Here is a 16,168-nt window from a genome sequence, read left to right as displayed (position 1 = left end):
TTCCTCTACCAGTGATTGATTTCGATGTAATCTTGGGAATGGATTGGTTGGCAACTCATTATGCCACCTTAGACTGCAGGAAAAAAAAGGTGCATTTCCACATGCCTGGTGTGGAAGAGTTTAGCTTTGATGGTGACAGGAGCGTGGCTCCATATAATTTGGTGTCAGCAATTAGCGCTAGAAAAATGTTGAGGCGTGGATGCCAAGGGTATTTGGCATTGGTGAGAGATACATCTATAGAAGGTGTCAGCATAGAAAATGTTCCTGTTGTCAGAGAATTTATGGATGTCTTCCCAGAGGAGCTTCCAGGGTTGCCACCAGGAAGGGAAATAGAGTTTTGCATTGACATTGTGCCGGGTACAAACCCCATATCAATGCCACCTTACAGGATGGCACCAGCAGAATTGAAAGAGTTAAAGGAGCAACTACAGGAGCTGTTGGACAAAGGTTTCATACGTCCGAGCACTTCACCCTGGGGTGCTCCTGTTCTATTTGTGAGAAAGAAGGATGGGTCATTGAGGTTGTGCATTGACTATAGACAGCTGAACAAGGTGACTGTGAAGAACAAGTATCCACTTCCTCGGATCGACGATCTGTTTGATCAGCTCCAAGGGGCTAGATTCTTTTCCAAGATAGACCTGCGATCAGGCTACCATCAGTTGAGAATCAGGAATGAGGACGTGTCCAAAACGGCATTCAGGACAAGATATGGTCATTATGAGTTCTTAGTGATGTCTTTTGGACTCACTAATGCACCAGCAGCCTTCATGGACTTGATGAACAGGGTGTTCAAGCCATTTTTGGACCGTTTTGTTATCGTATTCATAGATGATATTTTGGTATACTCTCAGACCGAGGAAGAGCACGTGTGGCACTTGAGGATGGTGTTGCAGACTTTGAGGGAGCACCAGCTATATGCCAAATTTTCGAAATGTGAATTTTGGCTAGAAAGCATCTCATTCTTGGGACACGTGGTTTCAAGTGAAGGTATTCAAGTGGATCCCAAGAAAATTGAAGCTGTAACTGATTGGCTTAGGCCTACAACAGTCACTGAGGTGTAAAGTTTTCTGGGTTTAGCTGGCTACTATAGGCGTTTTGTGCAAGATTTTTCCAGGATAGCAGCTCCCTTAACTAAGTTAACTCGGAAGAATGTTTCATTCATTTGGACAGATGACTGTGAGAAGAGCTTCCAGAAGCTTAAGGAGTGTCTAACCACCGCCCCTGTGTTGACACTACCTATGAGTGGTGAAGGATACACCGTGTATTATGACGCCTCCAGAGTTGGCCTAGGGTGTGTTTTGATGCACAATGGAAAAGTAGTGGCTTATGCTTCAAGACAGTTGAAGAAGCATGAGCAGAACTACCCCACCCATGACTTGGAAATGGCGGCTGTAATCTTTGCACTAAAAATCTGGAGACACTACCTGTATGGTGAAGTGTGCAAGATATACACCGACCACAAGAGTTTGAAGTACATCTTCCAACAGAGAGATTTAAACTTGAGACAGAGGAGATGGATGGAGCTTCTGAAAGACTATGATTGCACCATCCAGTACCACCCTGGGAAGGCCAATGTAGTAGCAGATGCTTTGAGCAGAAAATCTTCTGGTAGTTTAGCGCACATTTCAGCGGAGAAGAGACCATTGATTCAGGAGGTACATGAGTTGATGGATCAAGGTTTAATCCTAGATCTTTTAGATGAGAGGGTATTGTTGCTCATTTTTCAGTGAGGCCAGACTTGAGAGACAGAGTTAGAGTTTCCCAGCACAGAGACCAACAATTGATAAAGATCATAGAAAGAGTACAGCAAGGTGAAGGTGGTGAGTTTAGATTTGCCAATGATAGCGCCCTAGTGCATGGTTCTAGGATATGTGTGCCCGATGTGGACAATCTCAGAAATGAAATCATGCAAGAGGCACACTATACACTGTACAATGTCCACCCAGGCTCTACCAAGATGTACCATGATATGAAAGATAGTTATTGGTAGAATGGCATGAAGAGAGACATAGCAGACTTTGTGTCCAAGTGCTTGACTTATCAGAAGGTGAAGTTTGAACACCAGAGACCGTCAGGGAAGCTGCAAGAGCTCCCTATCCTAGAATGGAAGTGGGAAATGATCACTATGGATTTTGTGACTGGGTTGCCTCGTACCACGTGAGGATATAATTCGATATGGGTAATTGTGGACCGTCTAACCAAATCAGCTCACTTCTTGCCTGTGAAGACTACATATTCTGTGGCACAGTACGCCCGACTCTACATTCGAGAGATAGTCAGATTGCATGGAGTTCCAGCTTCCATAATATCTGACAGAGGGCCCCAGTTCACTTCTCGGTTTTGGAGAAAGTTACAGGAGGCACTTGGCACACAGTTGAACTTTAGTACGGCTTTCCACCCTCAGACAGACGGACAGTCCGAAAGGACAATCCAAACACTGGAAGACATGCTTCGCATGAGTATCTTGGATTTTGGAGGTCAATGGGATGATCAGCTAGCTTTGGTGGAGTTTGCCTACAATAACAGTTACCATTCCAGCATAGGGGTGGCACCCTATGAGGCACTATATGGAAGAAAGTGTAGATCTCCTCTGTGTTGGACAGAAATGGGGGAAGCGAAGGTGCATGATGTAGACCTAGTGCAGTAAACTTCAGAGATGGTTCCTTTAATCAGGGAACGATTGAAAACAGCTTTCAGTAGGCAGAAGAGTTATGCAGACCCCAGACGGAGGGATGTGGAGTTTGCAGTGGGTGACTATGTATTCCTGAAGGTTTCTCCAATGAAGGGAGTCATGAGATTTGGAAAGAAGGGCAAGTTAGCACCTCGGTATATTGGACCTTTTGAGGTTCTTGTGAGTTGGAGCAGCTTGCTCACGGTTGGAACTACCACCCAACCTTTCTCATGTTCATCTCGTATTTCACATCTCCATGCTCAGGAAATACATTCCAGATCCTTCTCATGTACTACAGCCAGATGTAATAGAGCTAAAAGAGAATTTGACATTTGAGGAGCAACCTGTAGCCATAGTAGACTATCAAGTGAGACAGCTAAGATCCAAACAAATCCCTATGGTTAAGGTTTTGTGGAGGAGTCAGTCGGTGGAAGAGTGCACCTGGGAGTCAGAACGGGACATGCGTAGCAAGTACCCTTATTTGTTCAATGTATAAACATATACTTTATTCTACCTTGTGTAAAAATTCGAGAACGAATTTTCTGTAAGGGGGGAAGAATGTAACACCCCAAAATTTTAAATTTTATTATTTTATGAGCATTTTTTTTGATATTTTAATTTATTTAAATTTTAGGAATTTTTTTGAGATTTTTTCGGATTTTAAAAATCGGGTTCGATTTTCCGAAAATATAAACTTTGATGATTTTTAAAAATTAATTTAAAGACCACGTGGCAAAACTAAAAATATATTTGGAATCTATAAATTTTTCTGAGTTTTTTGGAATTTTTTCGGAATTTTTGGACCTCGTTTTTGGTCCCGAGGCAGAGTAAAAATTCAAAATTTTGTATTTCGAATTGAACCGGCCGAATCGAACTGGATCGGATCGGACCGGTCGAATCGGACCGGCTCCTTTTTCTTCTTCTCTTTTCTTCTGCGCGTCCTGACCTCCTCCCCTTCTCTCTCTCTTTTCTCTCTCCTCCCTCCTCCCCTTGCCGCGCTGCCACCTCCCCTGCCTCCCCACCTCGCCGGCACCTCACCTCATCCCTCCCCCACGGCCGGCCGCCGCCTGGAACGCCGGAAAACGGCCCCAGAAACAACGCGCAGCGCGCGCACGACGCCTCGACTTCCCGGCCAAAATTCGGCCGATCCGGCCACCAATCAGATCGGGTCTTGTGTCTAAATTCATCTACTCGTCGAGAGCTTTCCATAGACACCAAGAACACCGAAATCTATCAAGCGGTTTGTCTAATTTTTGCCCGGGAAGTTTTAGCCCATTTTGACTTTCGGGCTAGATTTCTCACAAACCGTAAACCCCACGAGAAAACCGAGAGTACCAGAGCGCTCTACTCGTCGAGAGCTTCGCGGGGATATAAATTTCAAAATTTTCCGACATCGTTTTTCGGTGGGTCCCACGGAACTTCGTAGTGTTTTTCCGAGCATTAAATGAGCTTAGAAAATTCTGAAAAATTTATGTACTAACCCCCGTGTTGTGGGCTTCGTGTAGGTGTCCTCAATTCACAGAAATTCGACAGTTGACCGTGTCTGCAAATTTCGGGCCTGACAGACCTGTTACCAAAAAAGTCTCCGAATTGGACCGAGGTTTTGGCTACCCCCCATTGTCAGACGTCCCGAGCGCGTTCCCGAAGTCGGAATCGGCAAAGGTAAACCCAAACTTTGCTTTTTCGTAATTTTCTAGTGCTTAAATAGGATTAAAAATCCATAAAATATTCGTGGTAGCTTAGAAAATTATGATTCTTTTTGCAATAGCCTAGTAATATTGCTAAGGACCGCGGGGCAAAGTTTTAGAATTTTTAGAGCTTATTTGGACAGTTTTTGCAAAAATGATCAATTATAAGGACTAAATTAAAATTCTACATATTGTGATGGATGATTGGTTTGATGGGTCCAGGAGGGGCTGTGTGATATGATTGAGGTGTGGATATATGGATTGTAAATATAGAAGTGTGTTTTGAGCCATTTTGCAGGTTGGGTAGGTCCTAGGTATAGGGGAGACTCTGCCGGATTTTCGGCACGACTTAGGACGTACTTGGTCTTTTCTTGATTTGTATGGAGTCATTTGTATTAAATAATTGTAATGTAATTGTCAGGTGAGCCGGGACAGCCTTCTTTCTCTGCCCAGCCACCACAGTGACCGTTGTCCAGTCTGTGAGTAAAATATTAATTTTAATTGTAATTTCACTATTATTATATGTCAAGCATGCCCATGCATCACTTATATGCATATATCTATGTAGATAAACTTTAGGCACGATTTATGTTGCATTCATAACTGTGAAAGTGCCATGTATGTTGTGGTGGTAATTTGGAGCAGTGTGCGTGCGTTGGCGTGCGTGTGATGTGGTGTGGACTATGGATAGGACGGGTAGACACGGCTTGAGATCTTCACTGGGACCCGGTCCTTCGGGGTAGACACGGCTTGAGTTCTTCGCTGGGACCCCGATTTGGTTATTAAGTGGAAGTCCGAGCTGAGTTCTTCGCTGGCACAGTTGGAATTAAGAGAGCTGTATAGGGGATCAGCTCCCATATATATATGATTGATATTGCTGGGTGCGTGAGTGCTCCAAATTACCTTTTTGATGTTATGATGTGAAAATGTTATTGGTGTTGCATTTCACTCCACAGGGTGCATTAGTTTTAGATAGTTATAGAGATTATAGTTAAAATTAATATTTTACTCTCTGAGTCGAACGCTCACTCCTGTTCAATATTTTTCCAGGCCACAGGAGGATATTTTTGAGGTTAACCTGCTTTCTTCCTCGCAGGTTGATTATTATTGTTTGTATAAATTTGTTAAATGTTAGAATTTCCGCATGTGTTAGAAATGTTTATTTGATTTGGGTCTATAAACTAAATTATTATTTTGGACCTGTAAACTTAATATTCTATGCATGTTTGATGGATTGGATGAGGGAGCTGAGCTCCCATTTATTTTTATGCTGATGAGTATGTGGAGGGTGAGCTGAGCTCCCCAATTGAGTATTTATTGTGTTTACAGGTCGGGTGAGTCAAAAAAACTCCCCATTGGTAGGTCCATTTTATGGCCAGACTTTGTCCGGTTGATTTCTTGAAATGGGGCCCAAATGGGCCTTAGAGTCGGGTTAATGAATAGTTAGGCTTACTACGGGCCTCGGGGGCTTTAGGCTGGCCCAGGTCCTAGTGCCGGTCCGGCCCATAGGTTGGGTCTTGACAAAAAGAGTGTTTACCACTTCTAATTTTAGAGATTCAGGATTCAGGGTCTGCATACGTGTGAGGAAGGTGTTATGCACCCCACATCATACCTCAATTAGGGTAAGTAGAATTAAGGCTGTGCTCTTTATAATTTAATACCGATAATTTTATTAGAGTTTAAATTATGATATTGGTTCTTGTATTTGCTATATAAAAATGGAAAGCATAAACATAGGAACACTCAATGTCTCACCATTTTGAGTAAGCCCAAAAATAGGGGTAAATGGGATGACCCTAAAGTGAATTTTGACTCTAATTATTATTTTTATTAAATTTCTCCGTCTGCAAAATTAGGACTTTAATTTTGAAGAGGTAGCATTTGGTTCCTAGAAATTTATAATGAGTAATGAGGATTCTCAGCTTACTCATCATTAATCTCGTTATCGGTGCCCAAACAATAGAAGGTGTTTGTGTGAAGTGAATATTTTATAAGACATGATACTAAAAAATTTGATAAAATTGAATTAAGATGGGTTTCAATTTTCATTTCTTTTGATTGAGACTTAAATTCAAAAGTGCAAATTAAAGCCTAGAGAATTTTATTCATTAATGAGGAATTTCAATTAATGACTCAAAGTCCTATTATCGGCATAATCGATCGTTATTCCTTGCCCATATTGATTCAATTTAAATTATTAAGGCATTTATAACTTATTGATTTATATAAGGTCATTTTCGAAACAACTTGCATAAAATACTGTTCTAGCCTGCACGACTATATATTTCATCCTGTTAACATAAAAGGATTCTAACCAGCTGCTTTATAATCATTTTGTGTTCCACTAAACCGGTTATTATTCTATTCATATATTTGATTAAAGATATTTTATAATGTATTTGAGGTTGAAATAAATGTTTATATAAAAATTTTAGTTAACTATAAAAAGATGAACGAAACAACAAAGGGATACTTTAGGTTAACAAATTCAAAGAAGGCCTCTCCCTTTAATTAGAGTGTGAAAATAGAATACTAGGGACAACTCAAGGAAGTACTCTCTCTTGTACATATGAAAGAGTATTTAAAATAAAATAGGATTTTAAGGATTCTAAGGAGGTTCTCCTTTGAATCCAAAAGCATAAAAAGCATGAAAAAATTTAAAGGCTCAAGGAAGAATTCTCCTGTGAACTAAAATAGAGGAATATTGTAAAAACTGGTGTAGGTCCAGGGAAAGACTTTCCCTTAACCTAAGGAAGTGCTGCAATTGTACAATTTTAAAAGATAAAATTAAAAAAAAATCCAAGGAAGAACTCTCCCTTAATGCAGAAATGAAAGAATATTACATTTAGCAAAATATTTGATGGGTCTTGAATCTACCAGAAATTAAATTAACTGAAATCACCAATTATGAAATATTTTCTGCAGTAAGTGATAAATCCAGGTCGAACCCTAGAGACTGAATTATTAAATTTCGTGCACTTGTGTAATAGAAAAAGAAACAAATGTTGTTTGGGGGGGGGGGAGTTAATTCGCAATCCAAAGAAGAAAAAAAATCCAAAATTAAGATATAAAATTAAATAAGAAACTTTCGAATTAAACAAACTTCAGTTCAAGGTAATTCGCATTCCAATGCATTGATTTAATCATAGACAAAAGAAATACAATTATCTCTTATTGAATACTTAACGTAGACTTACCAAACAGCGAGGTAAAATCCCTAATTTCCCTATACTCATCAATTCGAGCCCTGCAATCTTACTGACTCTAATTATTAACTGAATTGGCATTAAACAATCCTCATCAAATTAGTAACTGCTTTAAGAATAGGAAGTAGTTAAGCTGAAAAATAATTTATAAAGCATAAATCATTTAATTCACCCTATTGTTTCCTTAGATTATTATCGAAAACTGGGATCATAATTAGTAAAACCTAATTGCTACTCATGTTCAATCTTACACAATAATTACGGATTATGAAGATGAACTAGCAATTCATCACATCAAACAATTAAATAATAGGCCTTTTTAGCAAATCATTCAATAGATAAAAGACAATGAAATCAAAGAACAATAGATATTCAAAAAGACATAAATTAAATTAAGAACCTGGTCTCACAAATCAAGCAAAAGAACTTGAATCTCTTGAACTGAATTAAAAACTTAGCCACTCATGTTCATGGCTTACAGAAAAATAAAGAAAAATAAAGAAGAAATCTAAAAAGAGAATGGAGAATGAATGTCTTCTATGGAGAACGAAAGTCTGAATGGGATGTGTTTTAGCTGCTGCCCAAAGACATATTTATAATAAAAAACCTAATCCCAACGATAGGAACCAAATTAGGAAAAGTTTTGAAATTCAAAAGACAGATTTTCAGCCTGCATTCACGCCTCTGAAATCAAGGCCGATTTTCAGTGACTTTCTTTTCGAATCTCTCTCTGCCCTCTTCAAGAAAGTTATAGCCCTATTTCTTAGCTTTCCAATGGACACTCATTCGCCCAAATCTGAGGTCTACAGCCCAAGTTATGGCTCAAAAATTGGGATTGATTCAGACAGACAGTCCAGCCCATAGTGACGACTTCATTGCCGTTTTTCACAATTAAAATAGCCTCATCTCCCATCCAGCCCTTCATAGAAGTTGTAGAGGTAGTTCTTAAAGTTCAATTGGGCTTGGAGACTGATTTGGGCTTTGGTCCCTCTTTATCATTTGTAGTGCTCTATCTTAGCTTTTCAATGGATTAAACAGCACTCAATTTGGAGACCCACAACTTTAGAAACACTTGAAAAATACAGCAAATGTCAAATGCTGAAAATTTCTCCATTTAACACAATTATTCCAACAACTATCTAAAAATATACCTAAATGATAAATATACTTTAATCAACTGAATTATGCATTAAAACACATTAGAAACACTAAATGTGATGGGAGTAAAATTAATAAATTATGCACTTATCAAATTCCCCCACACTTATTCCATGCTTATCCTCAAGCATGACTTAAATTCTCAATCAACTCTACTTAGAAGTTCCTTAACTTTACCCTATCACAACATTCTTTAACAAAAGATTAAAAGTTTGAAAGAAGAGGCAAGTAAGGTAATAACCATCACAACAAATTCCATCAATACCATACTAATATGTCAACAATTTTTCCAACGTAAAATAAAAGGCTTGAAATCAATTAAGCTCACACAATTAAAGTTCCATAAAATTTTAAGTCAATACATACCAAAACACAAGGCTCATTTATTAAGGCATAACAATTATAGCTCTTTGCAAATCTTAGGTGAGATAGAAATGCCCCCCTTTTTTTTTATTTAAAATTGGTACTTCTCTTCTGTCACAATTACTTTTTTTTTTTTAATTTCAACCGTCACCTTTAGAAAAGTACATTGCTCATATCTTAGCTACCTTTTAGCTTGAGAATTGACACGGGGTTCATGAAGACCCCTGGTTAGTTTGCTTAACTAAAATAGCGGAGTAATTTTTAAGTTCAACCTTTTATTTCCCCCAATTTATGCATCTACATATTATAAAGTGCCCTGATAGATTAAACAAAGTTCTGAAATATGCATGACATTAGTTTAAAGCACACATAACTAATCATTTCATCATTAAATCAAGTCTAAATGATTTATGCAGAAAAAAATTGCTCTATAGTATGGAGAAGAGGGAAAATCCATCATTAAAGTTACTATTACCTTGCCTAAAATCTCAAAAAATTCAATGTAAAATAGAAAAGTCATTTTAAAGACAAAGCACTTCTCTCCGAAAGTTAATATAGAATCATGAATCAAGCTTATAAGAACAAATCTTTTTTTATTTTTTTATTTTTTTAATTTTTTTAATTTTTTTTTAATATTCAAAAAAGATTGCAGCAACCAATTTTTTCTCTCCCACACTTAAAACTTACATTGTCCCCAATGTAAAGCCCAAATGCAAAAGAAAAGGAAAAAAAATGCTAGAAAATAAAATAAGATAAAGGAAAGAAAATAAATCTGATTGTGGCTAACAAGCCACCCATGGGTTACCTCCCAAGAAGCGCTTTTATTTATCGTCGTTAGCTCGACATGGCAAAGCTCCTTAATCCTCATAAATTGGGTTACTCAATTTGAACTCCTTCACTGTATGCTCCTGAAATCCTTCATAAAATGGCTTGAGTCTATGACCGTTGACCTTGAATACCTTATTAGTTCCTAAACTTTGAATTTCAACTGTACCATAGGGAAACACATTAGTAACAACAAAGGGTCCAATCCAACGAGAACACAACTTAACAAGCATCAGCTTCAATAAGAAATTATACAATAAAACTTTTTGCCTAATCACAAACTGCTTCCTCAGAATTAGTTTGTCATGGAATGCCTTGGTCTTTTCTTTATAGATCTTAGAGTTCTCATAAGCCTCAAGTCGAATTTCCTCTAATTCTTGCAATTGTAATTTTCTTTCCACACCAGCAGTATCCAAATCCAAATTACAATGTCTAACAGCCCAATAAGCCTTATGTTCTAACTCAACAGGAAGGTGACACAACTTACCAGATACTTATCTGTAGGGGGACATACCTATGGGTGTCTTATAAGTAGTTCTGTAAGCCCACTAAACATCATCAAGTCTAAGGCTCCAATCTTTTCTATTTGGCTTCACTGTTTTTTCCAAAATAGACTTGATCTCTCTGTTAGACACCTCTGCTTACCCACTTGTTTGAGGGTGATAAGCTGTAGATACTCTATGGAAAACGCCATATCTCCTCAACAATGTATCAATAGTTTTATTACAAAAATGTGTGCCCTGGTTACTGATTAAAGCTTTAGGAACTCCAAACCTGCTAAAAATGTTTGACTTGATAAAACCTACAACAACTTTAGAATCATCAGTCCTGGTGGCTTTGGCTTTCACCCATTTCGAGACATAATCAATAACAAGTAAGATATAAACAAAGCCAAAAGAAGGAAATGGCCCATAAAATCAATACCCCACACATAAAAAATCTCACAAACAAGTATTGGATTCTAAATCATCTCAGTCCTATGGGTTAAACTTCCTGTTCTTTGACATTGTTCACAATTTTTGCAAATCAAATATGAATCACGAAATATAGTGGGCTAGTAAAAACCACAATCTAATATTTTTTTACCTGTTCTCTTGGGTCCAAAATGACCTCCACATGCATAGGCATGACAAAAAGCAAGAATAGATTAAATCTCATTATCAGGAACACATCTCCTAATAATTTGATCTGAACAAAATTTCCACAAATACGGGTTATCCCACACATAATACTTAGCCTCACTTTTCAATTTCTCTTTCTTAGCTCTACTCAAATCAAAAGGCACAACCCTAGTAACCAAATAATTCACCAAATTAGCATACCAAGGGATTATACCTTGCAATTTAAATAACTGCTCATCAGGAAAAAGCTCTTGCAAAGGAAGTGGATCTTCTTGTGTCACTAACCTGCTCAAATGATCTGCTACCAGGTTCTTAGCTCCTTTCTTATCCTTGATTTGAAGATCAAATTCTTGTAGCAGAAGGATCCATCTAATTAGCCTTGATTTTGCTTCCTTTTTTGCTAAGAGATACTTCAACGCCGCTTGATCAGAGAAGATAATTATTTTAGAACTAAGCAAATATGATCAAAATTTATCTATAGCAAAAACTATAGCCAAAAACTATAGCCAAAAACACTTTTTCGGTCATAGAATAATTACGCTGAGCTGAATTGAGTGTTCTAGATGCATAATAAATCACATGAAAGAGCTTCCTAACACGCTGCCCTAAAACTGGTCCCACTGCATAATTACTCGCGTCACACATAATTTCAAATGATATAGTCCAATCATGAGCCTGAATAATAGGGAGTCATGTCAATGCAGATTTTAATTTGTCAAAAGCCTCCTTGCACTCTTCACTGAACTCAAAAGGAACATCTTTTTGAAAGAGTCTAGACAAAGGCAATGCTATCTTAGAGAAATCCTTAATGAACCTGCGATGGAAACCTGCATGACCAAGAAAAGAGCATACTTCCCTCACAGTTGTGGGGCATGGTAAGTTCACAATTAAATCAATTTAAAATTTATCCACCTCAATACCCCTATTAGAGACAACATAACACAAAACAATCCCTTGCTCCACCATAAAATGACACTTTTCATAATTCAAAATAAGATTTTTCTCAATGCATCTCTCAAGAACAGAAATTAAATGATGTAAACATGCATCAAATGAATCACCATACACAGTAAAATCATCCATGAACACCTCAATGCAAGTATCAATGTAATTTGAAAATATGCTCATCATGCATCTCTGAAATGTGGCAGGTGCATTACAAAGCCCTAACGGCATCCTTCTAAAAGCAAAAGTTCCAAAAGGGCAAGTGAAGGTAGTCTTCTCTTGATCCTCCGGTGTAATCACAATTTGATTATATTCAGAAAAGCCATCGAAAAAACAGAAATAAGACTTACCTGCTAACCGCTCAAGCATCTGATCAATGAATGGTAGTGGGAAGTGGTCCTTCCTTGTTGTTGAATTCAGCTTGTAGTAGTCTATGCACATTCGCTGTCACACCCTACCCCTTTGTAAGGCATAACATGATCCCGTAGTATACGTAATGGATTACCAACTTCGTCTACTGATACCCATTAAATACACTACAAGGGATTTTAAAATTTTTCTTACTTCTTTTTACAGTGGTGAGCACTATTTACAAGTATAAAAAACCTTTTTGAACTGAAGTGAAATAGCTAACACATTTGGACTATTAGTGATTTCTGTAAAAATTTTGGCAGAGTGCCATCTGTATTTTGAACAAAACAGTTCTTCAGAAAACCTGTAAAAAGCACTTCAATATTTTTCTCAATCTCAAACTCCAACATAATTCAACACAATAAGTTTTTCAACTCGAATCCACAATAATTTTCAAAGACTGAGATAAAAGAAATACAGTACAATTTTTACAAGCCAAAATAACTCATAATTTATTTTATAACTTCAATGTACAATTTTAATTTACAACTGCTCAAAATTAAGAACAATATATATATACAGTAAACATGCATTACAGTACAAAATGAAAAATGTGGTATACTCAATATACCCGATGATCTCTCGCTGAATGCACTAGCAGCCTAGTCTGCTACCCTATCCGTCTGTCTACCTGTGACAGCAATGAAAAGCTATCGCTGAGACAATGTCTCAGTGGTGCACAATATTAACCAAATACAACTTTAAATCACAATTCATAAATCATATAATGATGGATACGTAAAACTATAATTAAATTCAAGACAATGAATGTCATAAGGAATTTAAACTCTATTTCACAATATCACAATAAATCTCAATAGTCAAAACATGGTTAAATTCAAAAGACAGTGAATGTCAATAAGAATTTAAACTCCATTTCACAAATTATCAAAGCTTATAATAACACAATTTAGTCAAATAATTTAAGAATACAGTGTTGCCAATTCATACACAACTTAAGCCATGACACCATTTTCCGATCAATGCCGCATTGTACACCACGACAAAGTAATCACAACCCCACTAATAGAAATCAATGAGGAAGGAAGCTAGCTATATAATGAGTACTCATCCGATCACCTCAACTGATAAACCAGAGAGGGAGAAAAATAAATGATCACAACCCCATAATTGGAGAAGGAAAATAAACGATCACAACCCCATAAATGGAGAAGGAATAATAAGATACTGTCATGCTAAGTGTGAAAACAAAATCAATTCCAAACATTTTATTCAAATGATTCATAAGAATCCAATAAATTTCCAAAGTTATAATTTCATTCACAAAATGGCAACACAATTCATAATTAACTTCAATTTTCACAAATCACACTAAATCAATTTTTCCATAGTTTCAAATCATTTACAATGCTTTTCAAGCAATGAGTATCCATTCAAACACATTTCCATAATTGAAAACAATAATATACAAATAGTCATAATTTATTTCAATTGAAAAATTCAAAAGAAATAACTGTTGTGCACAAACCTTTGATAACTGTCTCCTGGCCTTGACTCAGTGTTTCCTTCCCTTTCCCTGAGTCTTTGCTAACTGAGAAACATAATTTGAGGTATTTCAGTACTCATTTAAACTGTCTCTAACGATAATGCTTGATAATTAATTCACTGAATTTTATTATTTGCTTAGTCAACCTAATATGTCGACCCTCGATGCATTCTAGGTAAATTAGGTTTTAATGTTACTAATATGTCACATCCGATAGTCTTTTAGGGTTGGTACATGTTACCCAATTCATTTCCATGTATATTGCGTTTTCTTGCAATTTGCTAGATTCTGGGATACTAGTTTGACCTAGCCGGACGACCTAGTTCCCTAGGTTTTTGGGTTTCGGTCAAAACTACAAACTTGTAGATCTATGTCTTATTGCACGCGGGACAAAATTTCAGGTCATTCTGAGTTATGTAGACCAAGTTACGGTCATTTTACTATTGCTAGTCAAAATGCATCAAAATTGGTCACTTTAGGTCATTTTAGGTCATTTTAGGTTCGGCCAGTTTTTGGACCTGAACTTGTGCAAGCTGTTTGACTTACTTATGGTCATTTCTAGGCTTTGGTGTCTTCATAAGACTTGTAGATATGGGTCTTAACTATTCATGGTCAAAATTTCAGGTCAATTGGACCTGTTTTGAGTGAGTTATGGCCTAAACACTAACTGCTGCCCAAATGGTCAATTTTCAATCCCTAATTGCACTAATCCGGATTTGGTCATTTTTCAAGTTACCTTACAAGCAGAATTTTGGAAAGCTTCCTTCATGAAAGTTGGCACATTTTGTGCCTAGTTTCACCTCCAATTGGTCTCATACCAATTGGAGCCACACACTTAAGGTTCTAAGCCCAAAACACAAACTGCCCTATTGTATTTTGTTCATACTCATCAAAGGTCACCTTTAACACTTACCAAACTTCACATCCATGCCTATTCTGGTTTGTACCATAACCTAAACATATTTTTCCACATATTGTTGATCATTTTGGCAGCTTATAATCACATTCAACATACACCATAAAGTGCAGAATTTGTCAAACTCAATTACAACAATTTAACCACCTATTCATGCTCATTTACATGTCCAACCTCAAATCATCACACATATACCCAAGCTGCCATAACAACCATCACAATTCAACATTATTATACCATAATCCAAACATGAAATAACATCCTTATGGTTCACCAAACCAGGCTGCCGATTCATGCATTTACATTCCATTAATTTCCAAGCTTCAAATTTCAAATACACATTCACATATACTAAGTATACATCACCCAATAATTTCCTACACACCTAAACATTTAATCAATCCTTTAATCTACCATTTACAAGCAAAAATAAACTGTCTTCAAGGAGTTTCCATGGCTGCCAAAAGTACACATCCCCCTTTAAACATCAAACCTCAAAAATCTCTCCATAAATCAAATACCCATAACATCCTTACAAACTTTAATAAAACAAAAATCAAAAACACAAACTTACCTATTGATGAGGCTTGTTAAATCTTCACCAAACTCCCTTGATTTTTATATCTACTTCTTCCTTGTGAGGTGGGGATCAAAATTAGTGAAAGGACTTTGGTGTTTGGAGGTGAAAATGGAGGAGGTTTGGAAGCTTGAATCAATGCGGCAATGGAGGATTTAGTGAGTTTCATTTCGGCATGGATGGGAGGAATGAAGAAGATGAAGTGTGAGTGGGTTTACACCTGCCCACTTAATGTTTATTTTAACCCCATAGTGCTCCACTCACCATAAATCAATTATATTATATGTTTAAAGTGTTAATTACTCAAATTACACCCCATTTTTGCTATTTATATTATGTATCACTAATTTAATTTTTCATGATATTTTCTAAATATAATATCATATATTTTTAATGAAAATTTAGGTCAAAAGACAACTCGGGGTGTCAAATGACCACAATGCCCCTGTTCGGGTTATATTCCCGATTTTTCGGTAACACCGGGTTTTGTCCGTTTTTCGATTTCTCACTTTTCTTTGTACTAATTAATTAATTTTTCTTTGATATTTTTAATGATATTTATACTTCAATTGATGTCTCTTTAAGTCCTAAAAATATTTTTCAGGGTTTCCTGCAGTTCAAGGCTAGTCAACAGTCCACGCCGTGACTTCCCGGTGCGGTCACCCATCGCTAGGGTTCTCGGCTCGCTTAACTTGGTTACATTTCTTTGCTATTATTTTTCCTTTGTTTTTTTTGTATTTTCTTTTCTTGTATTTCATTATTTTATGTCTCCTCACTCAT

At 36.9% G+C, this 16,168-nt stretch overlaps 1 long non-coding RNA gene across 1 annotated transcript; it reads left to right on the top strand.

Moving 5' to 3' along the window:
- The first annotated feature begins 4,180 nt into the window (after positions 1–4,180).
- Positions 4,181–5,627, top strand: LOC131175998 (uncharacterized). Its single transcript, XR_009146120.1, has 3 exons — positions 4,181–4,333; positions 4,781–4,838; positions 5,410–5,627. It is a non-coding gene; the product is annotated as an uncharacterized LOC131175998 (long non-coding RNA).
- The last annotated feature ends 10,541 nt before the right edge of the window (positions 5,628–16,168 follow it).

This window comes from Hevea brasiliensis, chromosome 18 (assembly GCF_030052815.1).
Source record: "Hevea brasiliensis isolate MT/VB/25A 57/8 chromosome 18, ASM3005281v1, whole genome shotgun sequence".
Classification (NCBI taxonomy): Eukaryota; Viridiplantae; Streptophyta; class Magnoliopsida; order Malpighiales; family Euphorbiaceae; genus Hevea; species Hevea brasiliensis.
This window is presented reverse-complemented; position numbering and strand designations above follow the sequence as displayed.